Source organism: Arachis stenosperma, chromosome 2, assembly GCF_014773155.1.
Source record: "Arachis stenosperma cultivar V10309 chromosome 2, arast.V10309.gnm1.PFL2, whole genome shotgun sequence".
Classification (NCBI taxonomy): domain Eukaryota; kingdom Viridiplantae; phylum Streptophyta; class Magnoliopsida; order Fabales; family Fabaceae; genus Arachis; species Arachis stenosperma.
In genome coordinates, this window is record NC_080378.1 from 111,017,965 (window position 1) to 111,043,583 (window position 25,619).

The 25,619-nt window shown below is 39.8% G+C and overlaps 1 long non-coding RNA gene across 1 annotated transcript; it reads left to right on the top strand.

The window, feature by feature from the left end:
• The first annotated feature begins 5,153 nt into the window (after positions 1-5,153).
• On the top strand, positions 5,154-22,858 carry LOC130961651 (uncharacterized). Its single transcript, XR_009079603.1, has 4 exons — positions 5,154-5,347; positions 5,429-5,474; positions 5,561-5,615; positions 22,782-22,858. It is a non-coding gene; the product is annotated as an uncharacterized LOC130961651 (long non-coding RNA).
• The last annotated feature ends 2,761 nt before the right edge of the window (positions 22,859-25,619 follow it).

Below are 25,619 nucleotides of genomic sequence, written 5' to 3' on the forward strand. Positions count from 1 at the left end.
AGAAAAAGGGAAGGAAAGTAACCCAAAGCAAAGATAGAAAACAAATAAAACATGGGTTGGTTAATGCCAAAAGTGAGGGTCTCAATTACATGGTAGCTACAACATGCAAGTGAGAAGACAATAGAAGCACATGGCATACTAGTGGTGCAAAATATTGCAACAATGAGGGAGAGAGTGTAGGTAAGGAGAGATAATATAAATTCATATCAATGTAAAAGTAAAACAGGTATAAAAGAATGGCATTGATATAAATAATATTACCTATTCAAAATAAAACAAGTCACTAAGCACTAAGAAAATACCAGAAAAGATGTAACAGTTGAATAAGAATATTTGAACACCAATAATAATTTTAGAAAAATAAAAATATGCAATGAATGAAAGTATGGAAATGAATTAAATAAAATAAAATGAAAGTGAAAAAGAATGAGAAGTAGAAAAAGAAAATGAGAAAAGGAGAGAGAAGGAAGAAATTAGGATTAGAAGAGAAAAGATAAGAAAATTGGCACTAATCTGGATAGGTTGTGCGACGCTGGCGACGCGGTCGCGTGGTGCGCGATAAGGTTGGGCGACGCGGACGCGTGGGGCACGCGATCGCGTGACTCGATTTGTGCTAGTGGTGCGAATGCAGCCTCGCGGTCGCACAACTCTCTGTTTGAAACTTGGTATTGCCAAAATCCAGGGTGACGCGGTCGCGTGGTCGACGCGATCGTGCGGGTGGCCTTATTTCCAATATGACGCAGACGCGTGGGTGACACGTTCGCGTGGCAGGGCTTGTGCTGCTAGCACGGGTCCAGCCCAATTCCAGCTCAACTTTCGGCCATACACCCTTTTTACGCCGATTTCAGATCATGCGGCCGCGTGGGTGACGCGGTCGCGTGGGAGGCCATTATTCCCATGTGACGCGGTCGCGTGGGTCGATTTGTGCCATTGGCACGCCTCCAGCGCTGCTCCTGCGAAACTCTCTGTTCATATTAATATTGTCTCCCATCTCCTTGCGATGCGGATGCGTCGCTGATGCGGTCGCGTCGCGTGCTCGCTTTTTTTTTATAATCTGAAAAATACAGAATACAGTGTTAATATGAATGTGATGCAAAACTCCAGGTTCAATATAACAAAATAAAATAAAATTCAAAAACAAATAAAACTAAATAAAATGAAAAAGGACGATCATACCATGGTGGGTTGTCTCCCACCTAGAACTTTTAGTTAAAGTCCTTAAGTTGGACATTTGGTGAGCTTCCTGTTATGGTGGTTTATGCTTGTACTGATCCAGGAATCTCCACCAATGTTTGTGATTCCAGTGTCCTCCGGGGTCCCAAACTAGGCGCAGAAAGCCTTCAAGTAAGTTAAAGCAAGTGACCAGGCCCCAAGAGTGGTGATTGATAGAATGGATTTCGGGGTCCCAGACCTTGCCTTTGCACCCGTCTTTTGGTTGAGCAATATTGTTCCCTCCGGGTAGCAAGCAGTCTGAATTCTCACGTAAGCGGCCAAACAACTTCCTAGACCCATTCAGTTGAGCTCTATACCAACCTTTACGTTTAAGCTTAAAGCTTCCAACCATGATGAACCTTGCAGGACAATTCTTACCACTGACCATCTTTCTTTTACTCTTAATGCCACAAAGGGCTCTAAGTTGACCATTCGTCTCCAGTAGCCCATATTCAAGTGGGATTAGAAAGCTTTGGGATATGAATTTTGCCCACTTGAATGTTGTGAAGGATGTGGCGACTTAGGGGGAGGTATCTTTAATGAAATTGCAAGCTCCACTCCCTTGTGCTCTTCTCTGATAATTACCACCTCTTTGCAAACTTCTTCAATTTCAACCTCTTCCTCTTGGTAGCTCTCTTTCAATTCAATCTCCTTTTCATTGCTTTCCAAGGGCATGGGAGGTTGTGCTTCTTCTTCTTGAATCTCCATCTCTTGGTCAACCTCTTCCAAGTCTTCAACTGTGATATGCATTGGAGGTTGTACACCTTCCTCAGCATCAATTTCAACCGTCTTGGAAGGAGGCTCGATGTCTTGACTTTCCCATGGAGGTTTTGCATCTCCTAAGTCTTCAACCACTTCTTCTTCTTCTTGAACAATGACAGCTTCTTCTACTTGTTCTAGTATGAATTCATTCTCTGTCTTCTTCACTGGGGTTTCTGGTATCTCCTTCATGCTACGCTCTTCACTAGACTGTCCACATGGGGTGTGGCTGATCCTTGTGTATTTAAGCGTCTAGAAGCCCATTGAATTAATACTTGCCCCAGTTGTTGAGTGGTTGCCTGAAATTGATCCATTGTTTCCTTGAGACGATCCTTTGCCTCTTGATGCACTCGGTTTTCATAAGTAGGATCATAATGCTCTTGGATTGATGGATATGGAGATGGTGAATATTGAAGTGGTGGTTCTTGTGAGTAATTGGATTGGAATTGGGGTGGTTCTATATATGGTTCATATGACTCATAAGGTGGTTGGTATGGTGGTTGAGGGTTAGGGTCATATGGAGGTGAATGGCGGAAAGGGGCTTGTGAGTTTGGTGGTCCAAAGTTATGTTGAGGAAAAGGTTCACAGGCATATGGTGGTGGTTGTTGATAATCAAAAGAGCGCTCACCATAGCCATCATCTTGATATGCATCACAGAATGGTTGTGGATAGTCCATTGGAGGTGGTTGTTGCCATGAGGGTTGATCAAATTCTTGTGGCTCCTCCCATCTTTGATTGTTCCAACCATGGTGCATGTTGTCATTATAATCTCCTCTTCCTGCAACATAATTGTAACCAGACTCATAGCCAAAGGAGTGAGAGTTCAGGGTAGTAAGAGAAAATAAAAACAAAATTTAATAAAAAGAAAATATTTTGAAAAAGATATAATTTTTGAAAAAGATATGAAAATATTTTTGAAAAATGATATGATTTTTGAAAAAGATAAGATAAGATAAAAAAAAATTAAAATAAAAATCTGAAATTTTTTTTTTTGAAAAATATTTACAATAACCAATAATAAGGCACACGTTTGCAATTCCCCGGCAATGGGGCCATTTTGACGTTGGGATTTTTGCCAGTAAAGAATTTCATAAAAACAGTCGCGTTGTAGATATAGTCTCTAAACCGACAGAAATTCCTTCGTAGAAACGTTTTGGTTGTCACAAGTAACAAACCCCTTAAAATTGTTAACCGAGTATTTAAACCTCGGGTCGTCTTCTCAAGGAATTGCAGGGAGGTATGTTCTTATTATTGGCTATGGAGATTGTAAATTGGGGGTTTTGAGAATTTAGGCAATGGGCACAAGCATATTTTCAAAGCTATAAAAATAAATAAATAAATGTAAAATAAACTCTTGGCAAGGTATGGAGAACTGGAGGTCCTATCCTAGTTATCCTTATCAACTGTGATGAGAATTGGATTCTTCCCTCACCTTATTAACCTCTAACTATGAAGGTAAGTTAAGTGGACAAATTAATTCCAATTTTTAATCAACAATGAGTTTGATAACTCAAGAGTTACCAAGGTCTCAACCAAAGCCAAAAGGGGAAAAACTAAATCTACTAGAATGAAAATAATTTGGATAAGTACCAACAACATAAATTGAAGAAAGCAATCATAGATCTGAAATATCTCAAATGACATTAATTAAGGAGATCAATCTAAACATGGAACAGTTCATAAATTTAATTGGAAAAATAAATAAAAAGGAACACTGAACCTGAATCGAGAGTCACTCTTAAAAACCAAGAGAAGTCCTAAATCCTAGTTTCTAAAAATCCTAATTTATAATCCTAATCCTAATCCTAAGAGAGAGAGGAGAGAACCTCTCTCAAAACTAAATCTAAATCATGGAAAGTGAATTATGAGTGCATAATTATGAATACATGCATTCTCCCACTTTATAGCCTCTAATCTGTGTGTTCTGGGCTGAAAATTGGGTCAAAAGCAGCCCAGAAGTCACTTCCAGCGCTTTCTGGTCCGTACAGGTCGCGGAAAAGTGACGCGGCCGCATGGCTCACGCGGCCGCGCGGGTTGCGTTCCTGCCAGGTCACGCGTCCGCGTGACTCACGCGTTTGTGTCACCTGGCATCGGAGCAGCTATGGCAAATTATATATCAAATCGAAGCCCCGAACGTTAGCTTTCCAACGCAACTAGAACCGCGTCGTTTGGAATTCTGTAGCTAAAGTTATAGCCATTTGAGTGCAGAGAGGTCAGGCTGGACAGCTTAGCAATTTCTCCAACTTCTTGCATTCCTTCCTCTTTTGCATGCTTTCTTCCCATCCTCTGAGCCATTCATGCCCTATAATCTCTGAAAACACTTAACACACATATCAAGGCATCTAATGGTAATAAGAGAGGATTAATAATAAGCAAATATAAGATCAAAGAAGCATGTTTTCAATCAAAACACATAATTAGGAAGGAAATATAAAACCATGCAAATAGTATGAATAATTGGGTAAAGAGTTAATAAAAACCACTCAATTGAGTACAAGATAAACCATAAAATAGTGGTTTATCACACATATAGTGGAAATGTGGAACATTATTGTTAGAAAATAGATATGGACAAACATAAAGTTTTTTGTTGCTAACTAAGCAATAAGAATGGTTTTTGTTTTGCCCTAATACAAATGAGCTTGGTGCTTGTAATGGATTAGTTATACTTTGGGTTTTGTAAAAAGGATTAGGATGAAGTATTGAAGTTACCTCCTTCTCTCTTTATATGTGACTATATGTTAATCAATTATTGTCAAGATTCTGAGGAGTGCTTTTATTTATTCTTTTTGCTTGTTTTGGCTAAAGTCTTTCTGACTCAAGAGCTATAATCTTGAAGAACTTGATAGGAAGGAATTTGATTCAAGAGCTGTAATCTTGCATGTTTCTAAATTCTAAGTGGTCGGTTCAGTCCCCTATTGTAGCTCTTTTCCATTTCTTGAAGATAAGTATTGTTCATAAGTATAGCAATGGTCGTACTAATCAGGTGAGTTGCAGAAGGATCTAAATGTGGGTGTAGATGGTGAATTAATGAACTAGTGAAGTCAAAGTTTATCAAGTGGTTGCCCTAATATTGAATATTGAATGGCAGGGTCAACAAGATTTCACGTTCAGAAATCAGAGGAGGAATGGAGGGCCATTCTCTGTCTGTCTCTGTCTGTCTCCCTCATGAATTCACAGATAGTAGAGAGAGGGCAAGGAACAGAGGAATAGCCAAAGAACCAGGGAGCAAAAACAGGAGTGTTCTTCAAGTTTTTGGCTCTTCATCAACCATAGCACCAAGAGAAAGAGAATGATGGCCAAGGAGGGAGCTGACTGAAGCTTAAGAGGGAGCTGCGTTCCACTCACCCAACTGTTCTTCGAGTTTCTTTGCTAGGTGAGGACAGCGACTTCATCTTCTTTCTTTTCTCCTCTAATTCAAAATTTTGATAATTCTCTTGCTCCATTTTTTTTTCAGTTTATTCAATTTCTGTTAACACAACTACCACCACAAGCAAAGAGAGGTGAGTGATTTTCTCTCCTCTGTGTTTAATTTGGTCGAATGGCCTTGTGAAATGTAACCAAAGTTCTGGTTCTTGGAACGGTTAAGGTTTGGGCTCAAGAGAAAAACAGAGACAAGTCTTGTGTATTTGATCAACAAAGAGGTAAGGGTTAGAATAGTTAGATATTGATTTTAGTTGTATTTGGTGATTAAATGGTAGAAACCTTTCCATTGAGTATGCTTATTGACCAGTCAGCTGCTTGATTCTTGGATCTGTATGTGAATGATTGTTGCTTTCTTAATCAGCACAGTTTACTTTGTAGTGGTAAATGGTAATGTTCTAATAAACAAAAATCAAGTACTAATGGGGACTATTATTCATTTGTCTAGAGTAGTTTACTGATTTCATGTTAATTATTTTTGTTTCATGTGGATTATATATGCTGCAGTATTTTCGTGGCTCATTGCAATTTGTCAAATATTGTAATAACCAATTAGATTGGAAGATGACGCATCATTAGAATTCCTAGGTTTAAATAAAGGAAGGCATTCAGTTACACAATGAGAAATTACATACTAAATGTGGTGTTGATGCAATTGCATATTTGATATATTAGCTAGTTAGTTTATTTGATTTTAGCTTGATTTCACTCATTTTCTCTAAATAAACAAGTCCTTTTATGAGTTTGTTTTCATGCATGAGAATACTAAGGAACATGTTGATTCTAGCCAAATTCATGCAAATGATTTAAGGAATATATACATGAATGAGTATGAATGAATCTCATGGAATTTATTGCATGAATTGGTAAGACTTTAAAGCTATTTCCTTTGTTAATGATAGGTGATGAAACAAGGAAGCATGGAAGCAAGAATGATGCAAGCTGGGCAAGAAGTTGGCGTTGCCAACTTGGGAAAAGGAGGCGTTGTTGAAGGCAACGCCAAGCAACCAAAGAAGCAAAGTTGGCGTTGCCAACTTGGGAATAGGGTGCGTTTTTATGGACAACGCCAGACAGCTTTGGAAGCAAAGTTGGCGTTGCCAACTTGAAGAATAAGGTGAGTGTTTGAGAGCAACGCCCAACAATATAAGGCAGCCCTGGAGCAAGAATGAAGTTACCAAGGGCGTTGCTAACTCCAAAAGGGCGTTGCCAACGCCAGGCAACAAAAATGAAGCCTTGAAGAGGAGCTCGAGGGCGTTGCCAACGCCAGGAACTATAGGCGTATCCCTAGGCAACGCCACACAAGCAAGGTTTGGCCCAGGAAAAGGAGGTGCACGTTGCCAACGCCAAGATATGAAGGCGTGTTCCTTGGCAACGTAGCAAACAACTTTGGCACCATAGGAAGCAAGCTCGAACACGTTGCCAACGTGCTACTTCACTGGCGTTATTCAAGGCAACGCCAGAAATGGTTGCTTGGCTAGGCACCAAGTCTTGGGTGCCAGCCAAGTTGCCAACGCCAAGGACATGCACCATTCAAGTTGCCAACGCCAGGGACATGCACCACTCACGTTGCCAACGCCAAGGACATGCACCATTCAAGTTGCCAACGCCAAGGACATGCACCACTCAAGTTGCCAACGCCAAGGACATGCACCATTCAAGTTGCCAACGCCAGGGACATGCACCATTCAAGTTGCCAACGCCAAGGACATGCACCATTCAAGTTGCCAACGCCAGGGACATGCATCATTCACGTTGCCAACGCCAAGACATGGCACCATCCAAGTTGCTAACGTCAGGGAGGAGTGCCAACCACGTTGCCAACGCCAGCTTCTATAGGCGTGTTCAAGGCCAACGTGGGAAGCAATATTTGGAGCTAGGAAAGAAGGCTCGAGCACGTTGCCAACTCAAGAAAGCATTGGCGTGTTTGGCAACAACGCCAGGAAGCTTTGGATGGTGAAAAATTGTGATGCACGTTGCTAACTTGGAATATAGGGGCGTTATCCACAACAACACCAACAAGGCAGCCTGACCATGTCCACTTCAATGGAAGATATCTTGAGCTACAGAGATCCAAATTGAGTGCTTCCAGTTGCGTTGGAAAGCTAACATTTAGAGCTTTCCAACCATATATAATAGTCTATGGTGGAGCATAAAATTGAAGCCAAACCAGAGTCACCTTTAGGCCCTAAAAACAAGAACATGAAGTTGAATTTAAGAAGGCTAGAGATGAGCCTTGGAGTGGGGCACGAGCACGTTGCCAACGTGCTAGCAAGGGGGCGTGTTTTGCAACAATGCCAGCCCCAAATCCTTGCCTTGGGAGGCTAGGCACGGGCACGTTGCCAACTTGGAAGTGAAGGTGCGTTTTTGACAACAACTTGGCAGCTTAACCTTACCTTCTTTGAGGAAGCATAACTTGAGCTAGGAAAGTCCAATTGAGGTGATTCCAGTGGCATTGGAAAGTAGACATCAAGAGCTTTCCAATGATGTATAATAGTCCATATTGAAGCAGAAGGTTGACACTCAAATTCTGGGCTACATCTAGCATGAAAATAGAGCCAAGAGGAGGAATAGCAAGTTGTTAGCAACAACTTGGGCTAGCAACGCCCAAGTCTCAAAGCTCACACCCAGGAAAATGCCATGCACGTTGCCAACGTGCATTATGCCTGGAGTTATTGCCAACAACGCCCCTCAATGGGCCAGAATTGGTGCCAACTTGCTCTGTTTCCTCTATTCCTTACAAAAGCTAGCAAGTTCATCAATTGAACCAAGAATTCAACAAAGAGAAAGCCCACATTGCTAGCCCACTTGAAGATCTTTGAAAGAGTTTTAGGACTAGTATAAATAGAGATTGAGTTTGTACTTTAGGGGACTTTTTACCTTTACTTTTTGACACTTAGAATTTTACACTTTTGAACACTTTATTTTGAGAACTCTTTTGGTACTTCCGGGAGTATACCCGAGAGCATTTTGGGGGGTTCTCCTTGGGACTTCTCTTCTTCATTTTCTTAAGCTTGAAGCATTTCTCTATTCTTCATCATCTTTCTTTTACACTTAGTTTAATTTTTGTTGATGGAAATTGTTGTTGAAATTGGAGCAATGACTCACTAAACCCCACTTTCATTAGGGGGAGGAGCTCTGCTTGTTGGAAAGAATTGGTGAATTCATCTTGTCCTCCTCAATTTTAGTGGTTGATCTAAAGAGGGAACTCTTGTTCTTCAAAGATTCAACCACCATCGAGAGAGGGGTTAATCTATATGAATTATGTGGTGAATTTGAGGAATGAGGCACATAATTCAGTTTAGAGTTCATCCTTTCATGATTTCCTTAATCAATACACCTTGGTTAGTATGTGAGATGTAACTCTCCTTGGTTGAGATTATGGGAATTGTGTGGCTGGATTAGATTTGAGCTTCATCTCTTCTCATGAACAAATAGATCACGAGAGTGGCATTTGGTTATGTGGAGAGAAATTGAATCACCAAGAGATTGGGATTCAATTACCCACTTGCCATGGATCTATGCCCATGATTGAGAAGGATTTGACTAACATCAATTCATGAACACTTGCATCTCTGATCCCTAATGATCTTCTCTATCATTACTTCTTATTTCTTTTGCTTCTAGTTGGTTGATTACCCATAACCCAATTCCCTTTTACATTCAGTCAATTTATTATTCTTGTCATCTATATTTTGTTCCTTTAATTCTTGCTATTTGCTCTTATGTTCTTTAATTTTCTGCACCCTTTAATTCCTTGCCATTTATCTTTGATGTCATTTAAGTTTCTTGCAATTTAAGTTTCAGTTATCTACTTTCATTTTATTTCTATCTTCTAGTTCTTTACATTCCTTGCCATTTAAATTCTTGCAATTATGTTCAAAAATCAAAATGCTCATGAAATCAAAACTATGTTTGCTTGACTAAATCTACCATTTAACTAAAGTTGCTTAATCTACCAATCCTCGTGGGATCGACCTCACTCCTAGTGAGTTTTATTACTTGATACGATCCGGTATACTTGCCGGTTGTACGTGAAATATAAATTTTTACGTATCAAGTTTTTGGCGCCGTTGCAGGGGATTGGAAAAGATTGACAATGATTAAGTGAAAGGTGGTTTAGATTAAGCATTTTTTTTATGTTTTTATTAAGCCCACTAACTGTTTGATACTTTGTTTCACTAACTCCAATTCCACTCTATTCCTAGAATATTTCACTTGTGATTTTGGTTTTGTTTGTGTATGTCAGGAGCTAATAGACTTAATACTGAGGACGAGAGAACCCGCCGAAGGATAAGGAGAGCAGAAAGAGGAAAGGGAATAGTTGGTGAAGAGGATTCAGAGGGAGAAGATCAAGTCATGGAGGATGAGATGCACAATCCTGGAGGGGTCAACAACAATGATAGACCACCTAGAAGGGTGCTTTCTTCTTACACCATCCCTGATCCAAGACATTGTGGGAGCAGCATTGCCACTCCTCCAGTTCAGGCCAATAATTTTGAGTTAAAACCCCAACTCATCACGTTGGTACAAAACAACTGCTCCTATGGAGGGGGACCTCTTGAAGACCCAAATCAACATTTGTCTGTTTTTCTGAGGATATGCAATACAGTGAAGACAAATGGAGTGCATCCAGATGTCTACAAGTTGTTACTATTTCCATTTTCTTTGAGGGACAAAGCCACTCAATGGCTAGAGTCATTCCCCAAGGAAAGCCTCAATGATTGGAATGAAGTGATGAGCAAATTTCTAGCAAAGTTCTACCCACCTCAAAAGATCATCAAGTTGAAGACAGAGGTTCAGACTTTTAGGCAAATGGATGGGGAGTCATTATATGAAGCCTGGGAAAGGTACAAGGCACTAATGAGAAGATGCCCACCTGACATGTTTAGTGATTGGGTCAAACTCCAAAACTTCTATGAAGGCCTAAGTCCAGAAGCAAGGAAAGGACTAGATTACTCATCAGGAGGATCACTCAACATGATGAAAACTGCTGAGGAGGCTCAAGACCTCATTAAGATTGTGGCAAACAATCAGTATTATTACTCATCAGAGAGGCAGCATAATCCGACCCCAAAGAAAGGTGTAATGGAGCTTGAAGGTGTTGATGCTATCTTGGCACAGAACAAGTTAATGCACCAACAAATCCAACAACAAATGGAGCTGATAACAAAAAGAATGGATGGCATGCAACTTGCATCAGTGAACACAACAAATCAACCATCACTTGAATGGGGCCAAGGTGAAGGGACCACTATTGAACAGCCACAAGAACAAGTTCAATACATGCAAAATACTTCAAATTCTCAGGATGAATTTCATGGTGATACATACAACTCCTCTTGGAAAAATCATCCCAATCTAAGGTGGGGTGAAAACCATTGGCAAAAGAACAACAACCACAACCACAACCGTAACACAAACAACCAAAATCATCATGCCACCAACACTAACCAATATAGAAAAACACAAAACACATATCAACACCCCCATAATAATTCACAAACTCACCAAAACAATTTCCCTGCACCAACGTCCAACACACAGAACTACCACACTAATCCACCCAACAACTTCCAACAACAATCAACCCCCATCATACCCCCAATTGACCATCATGAGACCAGAATTGCAAGTCTTGAAGCAACCTTGCAAGCACTTGCTCAAACCACTCAAGCCTTAGCCAAGGGACACAAGGAACATGAGGTCATCATGAAGAATATTGAGAGACAAGTGGGACAATTAGCCAAACAAGCTGAGCGACCAACCAATGTTCTCCCAAGTGATACAATACCCAACCCAAGAGAAGAATGTAAAGCTCTGCAGTTAAGAAGTGGCAAGGTAGTTGGTGAAAGTTCAAATAAAGAAGCAACAAAACCCAAAGAGCAAGACACAGTGGAGAGGCAGAATGAAGAAAAGGATTCAACAGCTAACAAAGGCAAAGAGGCTACCAAGCCACAAGGCAATCCACCAAGTCAAGGAGGCAACCGTGATGGCAAGGAGAGTGTGAATCCACAACAAGAAAACAAGAATGAAGGAGTAAAAGCCTATGTACCCAAGCTTCCGTACCCAACTAGGATACACAAAGGAGCAAAGGACCAACAATTCCCAAGGTTCTTAGAAATCTTCAAGAAACTTGAAATCAACATCCCATTGGCAGAAGCTCTAGAACAGATGCCATTATATGCAAAGTTTCTTAAGGAATTGATCACCAAGAAGAGAAGTTGGCAAGAAAAAGAAACGGTGATTCTCAATCAAGAGTGTAGTGCCATCATTCAAAAAGGGCTACCCCCAAAACTCAAAGACCCTGGCAGCTTCCTCATACCCTGCACGATTGGGAGCATGGCCGTGGACAAATTACTTTGTGACCTGGGAGCAAGCATTAACCTAATGCCCCTTACCATGATGAAGAAAATGATGATTGAAGAGCTTAAGCCCACAAGGATGTCACTCCAACTTGCTGACAGATCCATCAAGATACCAAATGGAGTAGTTGAGAACCTCTTGGTGAAGGTGGGAAACTTCATATTCCCAGCTGATTTTATGGTCCTAGACATGGATGAAGAGGGAAACAATTCAGTCATTCTTGGTAGACTCTTCTTGGCTACAGCTAGAACAATCATTGATGTGGAAAAGGGAGAGATGATTTTCAGAGTGCATGATGAACAAATGACCATAAATGTCTTCAAAGCAATGCAACACCCCGTTGAGAAAGAAAGTTGCATGAGGATTGATGTAGTGGATTCATTGGTTGAAGAAGTACTTGATACAAACCATCAAGTGAAACAAGAAGAAGTCCATAACATCAAGGGACAAGAAGAGAACAAATTGGAAGCATCAGAGGAACCAAGTGAAGCTACGAAAGAAGAGGCACCACAACAAGAGTTGAAACCACTACCTCCTCATCTCAAATATGCATTCCTTGGTGAGAAGGACAGCTTCCCAGTGATCATCAATTCCACATTGAGTGCAGAGGAAGAAGAAAAGCTCCTTGTAGTATTGAAAGCTCACAAAGAGGCATTGGGATGGACCATTGATGATTTGAAAGGTATAAGCCCTGCCGTATGCATGCACAAGATACTCTTAGAGGAGGGTTCCAAACCGGTGGTACAACCCCAAAGAAGATTGAATCCTACAATGAAGGAGGTTGTTCAAAAGGAAGTCTTGAAGTTGTGTAAAGCTGGGATCATCTACCCTATATCTGACAGCCCGTGGGTCAGTCCAGTGCAAGTAGTACCCAAGAAAGGGGGAATGACTGTCATTGTTAATGAGAAGAATGAGCTTATCCCAACACGAACAGTGACAGGGTGGAGAATGTGCATAGACTATAGGAGGCTGAATGATGCTACACGAAAAGACCACTTTCCTCTCCCTTTCATTGACCAGATGCTTGAAAGGTTGGCTGGCCATGCTTACTACTGTTTTCTTGATGGATATTCTGGATATAACCAGATAGTGGTTGACCCCATGGATCAAGAGAAGACCTCCTTTACTTGTCCCTTTGGAGTCTTTGCATATAGGAGAATGCCATTTGGACTTTGTAATGCCCCAGCTACCTTTCAAAGATGCATGCTATCAATATTCTCAGACATGGTAGAAAAATTTATTGAAATATTTATGGATGATTTCTCTGTTTTTGGTGATTCCTTCAATACTTGCTTGCACCATCTTACCTTAGTCTTGAAAAGATGCTAAGAAACCAATTTAGTTTTGAATTGGGAGAAGTGCCATTTCATGGTACCCGAAGGCATTGTTCTTGGTCATAAAATTTCAAGAAAGGGTATAGAAGTTGACAAGGCAAAAGTAGAAATTATAGAAAAACTTCCTTTGCCAACTAGTGTGAAAGCCGTTAGAAGTTTCTTAGGACATGCTGGATTCTATAGGAGATTCATCAAAGATTTTTCCAAAATAGCAAAGCCACTAAGCAATTTGTTGGTGGTAGACAATCCTTTTATCTTTGATGATGAATGCAAACATGCTTTTGAAACTCTAAAGGCTAAGCTCACCACAGCACCAATAATCACACCCCCAAGTTGGGGACTACCTTTTGAACTCATGTGTGATGCAAGTAACCTTGAAATTGGTGCTGTGTTGGGGCAGAGGAAGGAAAAGAAGCTTCATGTTATCTACTATGCAAGTAAGGTATTGAATGAAGCTCAAAGAAACTACACCACAACAGAGAAAGAGCTACTAGCTGTGGTATATGCTTTTGATAAGTTTAGACAATATTTGATTGGATCTAAAGTCTTAGTGTATACTGACCATGCTGCTCTTAAGTATCTTATGTCAAAACAGGATGCAAAACCAAGGCTAATCAGATGGGTGCTACTCCTACAAGAGTTTGACATTGAGATCAAAGATAGAAAGGGCAATGAAAATCAAGTTGCTGATCACTTATCAAGGGTACCACAAGATGCTTACCAAGACAACCTTCCATCAATAAATGAAGAATTTCCAGATGAACACCTCTTGCACATTCAACATGTCCCTTGGTTTGCAGATATGGCCAACTACAAGGCGGGGAGAATCATTCCACAAGAGTACACAAAACAACAAGTCAAGAAGCTGCTACATGAGGCTAAGTTCTTCTTCTGGGATGAACCATTCTTGTTCAAAAGATGCCCAGATGGAATGATAAGAAGATGTGTGTCAGAAGGTGAGATGAAGGACATACTATGGCATTGTCACAACTCTAGCTATGGTGGTCATTTTGGGGCTGAAAGAACTGCTGCAAAGGTCCTTCAAAGTGGTTTCTATTGGCCTTCAATCTTCAAGGATGCTAGGGAGTTTGTGAGCCAATGCAATGAATGTCAAAGAACAGGGGGTTTGTCAAAGAAAAATGAGATGCCTCAGAAGTTCATTTTGGAAGTGAAACTCTTTGATCTGTGGGGAATAGATTTCATGGGACCTTTTCCTCCATCCTACACGTTCAAATACATCTTGGTAGCAGTAGAGTATGTCTCCAAATGGGTAGAAGCAATAGCCACCACCACATGTGATACCAACGTGGTCTTGCAATTCCTCAAGAAGAACATCTTCACTAGATTTGGAGTGCCCAAAGGACTCATAAGTGATGGGGGAAGCCACTTCTGCAACAAGCAACTAAACTCTCTACTTCACAAATATGGTGTTACTCACAAAGTGGCCACACCATACCACCCACAAACCAATGGACAAGCAGAACTTGCCAACAGAGAGCTAAAAAGGATCTTGGAGAAAACTGTGGGAACAACAAGAAAGGATTGGGTTAGGAAGCTGGATGATGCACTTTGGGCATATAGGACAGCCTTCAAGACACCCATAGGAAAATCTCCATTCCAGCTGGTGTATGGAAAGGCATGCCACCTCCCTGTGGAGCTTGAACATAAGGCCTTTTGGGCCACCAAACTTCTAAATTTAGATGCTCAAGCAGCAGGAGAGAAGAGGTTGCTACAACTCAATGAACTTGAGGAGTTCAGATTGGAGGCATATGAAAATGCCAAAATATACAAAGAGAGAGCAAAGAGATGGCATGATAAGAGGATCTCTCAAAGAACATTTGAACCAGGCCAAAAGGTGTTGTTATTCAATTCAAGATTGAAGATCTTCCCTGGGAAGCTGAGGTCTAGATGGACTGGTCCATACACCATCACCAAAGTATCACCTCATGGCTATGTTGAGTTACTTGATGAAGCCTCAAAACAAACCTTCACAGCTAATGGGCATAGGGTGAAGCACTATTTTGGTGGCCCTTGGAGCAAGGAAGAGAGTGTGCAACTCTTAACATGAGCAAAGAAGTTGCAATGTCGAGCTAAGGACAATAAACAAAGCGCTTCATGGGAGGCAACCCATGCACAGGGAGTCTTTTATTTTCATATTTGAGTAACCAATAATGATTAAGTAGACTAGTACATGGTGTATGCAAGGCACTAAGTTTGGTGTGGCCAACCTTGGCAAAAGTGTGTTCCACAACACTTAGCCACAAACTAAGTTTGGTGTCCATACATACACGAAAATGCTAGACTATAAAAGTATAGTCATTTATTTTAGTTAAAAAAAAAACGTGAAATAGCATATAATGAAGAAAAAATACTAAATTTGATGTGGCTATCTTTGGAATTAATTCCATAGAACACTTAGTCACAAACTAAGTTTGGTGTCTTTACTTGCATTATTAATGCTAGAAAAAATAGATTAGGGAATCAATTCATAAATTTTAATTTTAGTTTAGTCAATTTTGCATAGGAATATCATCATAAGTTTTTAGCTATTAATGTCACTTTAAGAATCTCAAGCTTTTGGAATTTTGTTGCAGGAAAGAAAGAAAGAAGTGATGGGGAATCTTGGAAGCATATAATGAAAGAAAGGAAGAAGTGATGGGGAATCTTGGTGAGTGAAGTCACGGATACACAAGGAAGGGAAGTCACATGAGTTTTGAACTTTGTGCATGGGAAAAACAACTCAACATGCATTGGGCACAAGGAAGCATGCTCCCCATGCCATGACCGAGCCTTAAATGTCACTAGAACCATGCATCCTCACCAAAGTTCACTTTAAATACTTCAACCATATTCATCAAACCTCATTCTTCATCACTCATTCTTTTACCCCATAACCTCATTTCATTACCCAAACGCATACTCAACCTCCAACCTAGTCCATATTCCACAAATTCTAGCCTTGAACCTCATCTTTACCCAACAAAACTCTTGAAACCTCACACCCCTCCACATAACCGAAACACACCACCCCATCCTCACCATCTTCTTCTATCTTCTCTAAGCCACCTTGCTCGTCATATACCTCCCCCTTTCTCAAGTATTCTCTTTATGCTTGAGGACAAGCATTCATCTAAGTTTGGTGTGGAAGATTCAACCCTTGCAAGTGAATTTCAATGGCCTCATCATCAAGGGATAGGAGAGGAGATGAAGGACAAGACACCTTTGATGAAAGAAGATTCAAATCCAAGCATAATGAGCGCATCTTTAGTTGGATGTCAAGCAAAGATGTTGTTCCGGAGTTACCTTTCAAGCTAAAGAAAGATGAATACCCTGAGATACAAAAAATAATCAGAAAAAGGGGATGGGAGCTTCTCTGTGACCAACCTCAAGAAGTGAGCATGCTTCTCATCCATGAGTTCTACACTAATGTGATAAGAGAATATGATGATGAAGAACCATACATGAGTTATGTAAGAGGTGTGACTGTTGATTTTAGCCCGGACACCATCAACAGGGTGCTAAAGGTCAAGCAAAAACAGTTCAAACGAGCTAGCTATGAAGAAAGGGTTGAAAATGACCCAAAATACATGGATGTGGTGAGCGACTTATGCAGGGTAGGCACGGATTGGGTGTTTGATTCACTTGGACAACCACTCAAACTTCGGAGAGGTGATCTCATACCTCAAGCAAAAGGATGGCATGACATAGTGAGGAGATCATTGATGTCCACTTCAAATAATTCTGAGGTAACGGTGAATAGAGCAATAATGATCCATTGTATAATGAAAGGAGGGGAAATTAATGTTGGAGACATTATAGCCAAGAACATCATTGACATAGCTCAAAAAGTCAAACAGGACAGCTGGCTAGGATATCCTAGTACTATTCTGCGCCTATGTGAAGAAGCTGGAGTGCCTCTTGAAGAATTTGGAGAAACTGATTTGGTCTCTATTGGAAAGCCTCTCACCCGAGAAAGGTTGGAATTTATCACCACAACCCAATTGGAAAGGCAACCTTTAGCAAGAAGGAAGAAAAGGAAAGAAGTAAGACAAGAGGAGGAGCCTCAAGAAATGGATGAATCCCACACCTTGAACATGAATCAACTCCAAGCCGCCTTGGAAGGAATCTCTGGGCAATACTCACAAATTCAAAGAAGCCAAGAGGAACAAGCTCAACAACAAAGGGACCTTTGGCAATTGATGGATCAACAAAGAGGTATTCAAGTTCAATGGATGAACCAACAAAATGAATACCAAACACACATGATGGAACTACAACAAGAACAATATGCCAAGATGCAAGAAGCCATCAATAATTCAACTGTCGAATACGGAAAAGCCATGGAGAAAGTAATAGAAGAACAAGCTCAACTAAGGAAAGAGCAAGCTCAGCAAAGGGAGCTTCTCCATAGGTTGGATGCTAGACATGATGCATTTCACAAAGACTTCAATGAAAGCAGAATGTTCAGGGAAGCCAGGCATAAGGACAGACTTGACTATGATATATGCACCCAAGAAAAGCTCAGCTACCTCTGTTCTACACCCCCATTACTCAACCCACAAATTAAAACCTTTAATGAAGCTCGCAAGATATTTGAAGAGCAGGAACTTGCAAGGGTGAGATTTAATCAACAGAGGCTAAAGGAGACAATGATAAGCTCAGGAGTATGGCCAAGAGAAGAGGGGGGTACACCAACAAAACAACAAGGAGAGCTGAGAAGTAAAAAGAAAGAAGATCCGAAGGGAGATTCAACAACAAAACAACAAGGAGAGCTGAGAAAGAAAAAGAAAGAAGATCCAAAAGGGAAAGGAAAGCAAGGAGAATCAAGCAAGGGAAAAGGGACATGAAGACTAAAGGTGGTGAAGTTCCTTTGTTTTTCTTTATGTTTTATTAAATAAAGAAGATGTATGTCTGAAATATGGTATACCTTCTAAGATGCATTTTTTTTCTTTTTGAAGCATTATCTTTTATGTTGCCCATTCCATGCATCACTACTCACAAGATTGGAATGGTTGCTTGTCTTAAGTACTTTTACTTGTCAATGGAATAAAAGATGTAGTTTGAGCAAGAACAGAGAGAAATCTAGCTTAAGAAGGATCATGTTGTCCCATAAGAAAAGTGCTAGTACTTTTATTGTGAAAGAACCAAGGCTCAAGAAATTCAAAAGAATGCTTGTTTATACAAGACTAGTTTGGTTGAGGATCACAAAGACCTTATAAGTAAAAGCACAAATAACCTTGACAATAAAGAAAACAGAAAACAAAGAATGAAAGGCTAGGCATCAATGACAAATTTGGATATGTGTCTGTGGTGATTGATGTTAAGAGACATACTTGGGCTAGTAAATCCGAGGGGTGCTTCATCACCCGGTAACTTGAGTTAACTAACTCGGGATTATCGATTGAAAACTCACAATCAAGAGTAGCTCTATAACAGAACATTTAGCAACCCAAAGAGGTGCTGGACACCACTATCCAAATAAAATTTCAATGTTATATGCCTGTGATTGAATGTGTTAAGGAAAGAGGCTTGAGTTAGTAAATCTTTAAGAGTGTCTCAACACTTAACAACTTGAACCAACTGGTTTGGGATTGTTGATTGAAAACTTATGCTAAAGAGCCGCCTTAAGACAAGATTTCGAGCTTGTTCGAAATAGGAAGGAATATAAAAAAAGGGAGAAAAGCATCAAGTAAAGAATGGTTCAAGGATCATGTGCTGTGATAATAGAAAAGGTCTAGTGAAGTTAACCAATTTAGTATTGAAGCAAGCATTTTAATTGAGAAAGTTGAGTAACTGTGTTCAATTACAATAAATTAATGACCACACAAGTGAGGATGACATGCTCAATGAAAAATTACTCTCTGGTAGAACATTCAAGTCTTACATCTTAGATTCTTGTGACAAAGCTTTTATATTTTGCTTGAGGACAAGCAACACTTTAAGTTTGGTGTTGTGATGCAATTGCATATTTGATATATTAGCTAGTTAGTTTAGTTGATTTTAGCTTGATTTCACTCATTTTCTCTAAATAAACAAGTCCTTTTATGAGTTTGTTTTCATGCATGAGAATACTAAGGAACATGTTGATTCTAGCCAAATTCATGCAAATGATTTAAGGAATATATACATGAATGAGTATGAATGAATCTCATGGAATTTATTGCATGAATTGGTAAGACTTTAAAGCTATTTCCTTTGTTAATGATAGGTGATGAAACAAGGAAGCATGGAAGCAAGAATGATGCAAGCTGGGCAAGAAGTTGGCATTGCCAACTTGGGAAAAGGAGGCGTTGTTGAAGGCAACGCCAGGCAACCAAAGAAGCAAAGTTGGCGTTGCCAACTTGGGAATAGGGTGCGTTTTTATGGACAACGCCAGACAGCTTTGGAAGCAAAGTTGGCGTTGCCAACTTGAAGAATAAGGTGAGTGTTTGAGAGCAACGCCCAACAATATAAGGCAGCCCTGGAGCAAGAATGAAGTTACCAAGGGCGTTGCTAACTCCAAAAGGGCGTTGCCAACGCCAGGCAACAAAAATGAAGCCTTGAAGAGGAGCTCGAGGGCGTTGCCAACGCCAGGAACTATAGGCGTGTCCCTAGGCAACGCCACACAAGCAAGGTTTGGCCCAGGAAAAGGAGGTGCACGTTGCCAACGCCAAGATATGAAGGCGTGTTCCTTGGCAACGTAGCAAACAACTTTGGCACCATAGGAAGCAAGCTCGAACACGTTGCCAACGTGCTACTTCACTGGCGTTATTCAAGGCAACGCCAGAAATGGTTGCTTGGCTAGGCACCAAGTCTTGGGTGCCAGCCAAGTTGCCAACGCCAAGGACATGCACCATTCAAGTTGCCAACGCCAGGGACATGCACCACTCACGTTGCCAACGCCAGGGACATGCACCATTCAAGTTGCCAACGCCAAGGACATGCACCATTCAAGTTGCCAACGCCAGGGACATGCACCATTCAAGTTGCCAACGCCAGGGACATGCACCATTCAAGTTGCCAACGCCAGGGACATGCACCACTCACATTGCCAACGCCAGGGACATGCATCATTCACGTTGCCAACGCCAAGACATGGCACCATCCAAGTTGCTAACGTCAGGGAGGAGTGCCAACCACGTTGCCAACGCCAGCTTCTATAGGCGTGTTCAAGGCCAACGTGGGAAGCAATATTTGGAGCTAGGAAAGAAGGCTCGAGCACGTTGCCAACTCAAGAAAGCATTGGCGTGTTTGGCAACAACGCCAGGAAGCTTTGGATGGTGAAAAATTGTGATGCACGTTGCTAACTTGGAATATAGGGGCGTTATCCACAACAACTCCAACAAGGCAGCCTGACCATGTCCACTTCAATGGAAGATATCTTGAGCTACAGAGATCCAAATTGAGTGCTTCCAGTTGCGTTGGAAAGCTAACATTTAGAGCTTTCCAACCATATATAATAGTCTATGGTGGAGCATAAAATTGAAGCCAAACCAGAGTCACCTTTAGGCCCTAAAAACAAGAACATGAAGTTGAATTTAAGAAGGCTAGAGATGAGCCTTGGAGTGGGGCACGAGCACGTTGCCAACGTGCTAGCAAGGGGGCGTGTTTTGCAACAACGCCAGCCCCAAATCCTTGCCTTGGGAGGCTAGGCACGGGCACGTTGCCAACTTGGAAGTGAAGGTGCGTTTTTGACAACAACTTGGCAGCTTAACCTTACCTTCTTTGAGGAAGCATAACTTGAGCTAGGAAAGTCCAATTGAGGTGATTCCAGTAGCATTGGAAAGTAGACATCAAGAGCTTTCCAATGATGTATAATAGTCCATATTGAAGCAGAAGGTTGACACTCAAATTCTGGGCTACATCTAGCATGAAAATAGAGCCAAGAGGAGGAATAGCAAGTTGTTAGCAACAACTTGGGCTAGCAACGCCCAAGTCTCAAAGCTCACACCCAGGAAAATGCCATGCACGTTGCCAACGTGCATTATGCCTGGAGTTATTGCCAACAACGCCCCTCAATGGGCCAGAATTGGTGCCAACTTGCTCTGTTTCCTCTATTCCTTACAAAAGCTAGCAAGTTCATCAATTGAACCAAGAATTCAACAAAGAGAAAGCCCACATTGCTAGCCCACTTGAAGATCTTTGAAAGAGTTTTAGGACTAGTATAAATAGAGATTGAGTTTGTACTTTAGGGGACTTTTTACTTTTACTTTTTGACACTTAGAATTTTACACTTTTGAACACTTTATTTTGAGAACTCTTTTGGTACTTCCGGGAGTATACCCGAGAGCATTTTGGGGGGTTCTCCTTGGGACTTCTCTTCTTCATTTTCTTAAGCTTGAAGCATTTCTCTATTCTTCATCATCTTTCTTTTACACTTAGTTTAATTTTTGTTGATGGAAATTGTTGTTGAAATTGGAGCAATGACTCACTAAACCCCACTTTCATTAGGGGGAGGAGCTCTGCTTGTTGGAATGAATTGGTGAATTCATCTTGTCCTCCTCAATTTTAGTGGTTGATCTAAAGAGGGAACTCTTGTTCTTCAAAGATTCAACCACCATCGAGAGAGGGGTTAATCTATATGAATTATGTGGTGAATTTGAGGAATGAGGCACATAATTCAGTTTAGAGTTCATCCTTTCATGATTTCCTTAATCAATACACCTTGGTTAGTATGTGAGATGTAACTCTCCTTGGTTGAGATTATGGGAATTGTGTGGCTGGATTAGATTTGAGCTTCATCTCTTCTCATGAACAAATAGATCACGAGAGTGGCATTTGGTTATGTGGAGAGAAATTGAATCACCAAGAGATTGGGATTCAATTACCCACTTGCCATGGATCTATGCCCATGATTGAGAAGGATTTGACTAACATCAATTCATGAACACTTGCATCTCTGATCCCTAATGATCTTCTCTATCATTACTTCTTATTTCTTTTGCTTCTAGTTGGTTGATTACCCATAACCCAATTCCCTTTTACATTCAGTCAATTTATTATTCTTGTCATCTATATTTTGTTCCTTTAATTCTTGCTATTTGCTCTTATGTTCTTTAATTTTCTGCACCCTTTAATTCCTTGCCATTTATCTTTGATGTCATTTAAGTTTCTTGCAATTTAAGTTTCAGTTATCTACTTTCATTTTATTTCTATCTTCTAGTTCTTTACATTCCTTGCCATTTAAATTCTTGCAATTATGTTCAAAAATCAAAATGCTCATGAAATCAAAACTATGTTTGCTTGACTAAATCTACCATTTAACTAAAGTTGCTTAATCTACCAATCCTCGTGGGATCGACCTCACTCCTAGTGAGTTTTATTACATGATACGATCCGGTATACTTGCCGGTTGTACGTGAAATATAAATTTTTACGTATCAGGTGTCCCTTGATGATCCGTTTTAGTCGTTTCAAGATATTTTCTTGAGCTAATTCATTCTAAATGTGGTGGTTAGAGTAGTCTTTTTAACATGATATTTTTAAATTCAATATTCTAACTTAAAAAATATGCTCTGCTTCATTAGTGCTTCTGATCACTCTTGCTGGTTTCATTAGTGAATTTAGTTTATTATGCATATTATTTTTTATTATAAGGCATATTATTAGTGCTTTCGATTACTCTTGCTTATTTAATTTTTATTAGTGCTTCTGATCACTTTTGATTCCGAAGGATATGTGTGTGTGTGTGTGTGTGGCTTTTGATTTTAGGCAAGGTTGGAGTTCCCCGGCAATTGTTTGTAACAAAAAATCCATCTACTATCCCTTATGAAATCACTAAGGCTGGGATGAAGTCACCATTAGGTACCTATCTTTATTTTCTCATTGAGGTCTGTACTTTCTTTTGATTAGGGTGATGATTATTTAGAACGTGATATGTTTTATTAACTGAGATATATGTAGCATTTCAGAAACAAGCCAATCAACCAGGGTAAACAGAATCTATACATAGACATTTTTTTATTGCTGTTATGCTCCCATATAATTCTCATATAGTTTTTTTTATTATGGTTATGAAATCTGTGTTATGATTTTCTGGTCTTCTGAAGGATATGTGTGTGTGTGTGGCTTTTTTTCCTTTTTTCTGAATTACTTAAAATGCACAAGTGTTAACTTGGATCTGTCTTTTGGTTGGTCATCCTAATAAATGGGGTTGCTTGGTGGTTTAGTATTGAGGGTTGTTCTACCTGCTCTGTTTAACTGTTTTGAGGGTATGGTTTATAATATTAGGAGTATGTACGGTCTATTCCAAAGAAATTTCCTTATTATGATTTTGCCCATGAAATTTTCTAACTCCAGTTTCTTTTCACTGGTTTAGGTGGATACCTTTTTGGATTATGATAATTTATCAAAGGGAATTGTCTTTACTACAGATCGGCCATATTAACCAGGTGAGCAGGTAAACATAGATTGAAAGATTAGAATTTGTTATCTAGGATAAAGTTAGCACAAAGCAAACAAGTTCCATTTTTGAACTGTGGAACACTAATGAAAAATAACTAAATGTACTACCATTTTTTTTAAGTAAATTCGTTATTTTTTAGAATTTTATTTATTTACTGATATAGCTTTTGTTTTCATAATGGCCATAAGCCCATAACCTTTCGTTTCTTACTCTCTCTTGATGACTTTATATTATCTGATATGCCTTTAAGATATCATTCCGATGAATACTTTTAACTTTAATTGTTACCAACTTATTTTGTTCTATTTTTGGTCAGATCTCAATGTTTTCCAATACAGATTACTGGTTGGCCATTGGACTTAATGGCTTATGCTTATTTAGCTGTTAGTCCTCCAAGCATGATAGCGCGATCTGAAGAGGTATGAACTAAACTATCTTTTCTGATATTGTTGTTGTAGAACTCAACTAGTGATTCTTTTGGCAGCTGGCTGCAGCAGCATCAAATAAAAGTACCGCCAAGAAAGATTCGAGATATCCTGAAATAGAGGAGCAAGCATTGTGCGAATCCAGTATATCAAAATACAACAATAATTTGTAATCCTCTTTATATTCATTGATACATGGAAAGTAGTAGTTTAGACATGTTTCATTTTTTTTACTCTATTGTTGAGTGATTGTTCAATTGGATAGTTGGATCCATTGTTTTATGTACTAATATATTGTAACATTACAGTGCTTGTGAATCTTTAGAATGTATTTGCTGTCTTTTACTAGAATATTTTTTAGTTTAATATAATTGTGTATTTATTTTTATTTTATAATATTTAATTTATTTAATTAAAAATACATAATTATATATATAATCATATTATTAAATATTATGTTGTACAAAAAATTATTAGAATTATATATATATATATATATATATATATATATATATATATATAGAAAATAAAAAAAAACAATGAGGGACCTAAGGCTACACTTATATAGAGTAGCTATAGTATACAAAAAAAAAAGAGGGACCTAAGGCTACGCTTATAAAAAGTAACTATGGTATACAATATGGCTACGCTTTACAAGTGATGCAGTAGTGTTAAAAAGCGTAGCCTATTCTAGAAAAATGAAAGTTAAAAAGCGTAGCCTTTGGTCCTGGACAACATCACTTGAAAAGCGTAGCCTATTCTCAAAAGTCAAAAGTGTAGCCCTTGGTGCAGAAAAGCGTAGCCTTTGAGAATAGGCAACGGCCGAATAGGAATCACTCCAAAAAGCGTAGCCGTAGCCCAAAAAGCATAGCCGTAGCCTAAGGCATCATTTTTTTTTTCACTTTTGGCTACACTTTTCAAGTGTACCTGAATGGGTGTTTTTCTTGTAGTGTTCAAATGTATCCATTTCCTGATCAAAGCCATATATGTCTTCCTCATCACTTAAGTCATAAATGGGAGGTTGGGAGAAATCTACCTCCGCATCATCTTCATATTCACTTGGGGAAGATTCTTCGATCTCAGAGAATTCACTTGCTGATGCAAGTTCATTACTAGGAGAACTTGACTTGTGACTATCATCATCAAGGAAACTTGCTTCTTGGATTATTCCGTCTAGTTCTTCATAAAAGACTTGCTTTGGGGGTTGTGCACTATCCTCCTTAGCATCAATTGTAACGTCCTTGACAGAATTCTCCACAACTCTGGATTCCCATGGAGGCTCAGCGTCTCCTAGGTCTTCAACCAACTCTTCTTCTTGTGTAATGACAGCTTCCTCTACTTGTTCTAATACAAAGTCATGCTCTGTCTTGTCCACTGGAGTTTCTAATATCTCCTTCATGCTACGTCCTTCATTAGATTGTCCACATGGGGTTATGGGAGGTCCTTGAATGTTCGAACGTCTAGAAGATAATTGACTTATTGCTTGCTCCAGTTGATGAAGGGTTGTTTGAAGTTGATCTACTGTTTCCTTGAGGCGAACCTCTGATTCTCGGGGTGATAGATTTGGACGTGGTACATGGGGAAGTGGTGGTGTTTGGGAGTAATTGGATTGGAATCGGGGTAAATGAGGATCATATGGTGGCGAATGGTGAAGAGAAGCTTGTGAGTGTGGTGGTTCAAAGTCATGTTGAGAGGATGGTCTATAGGCACGGGGTGGGG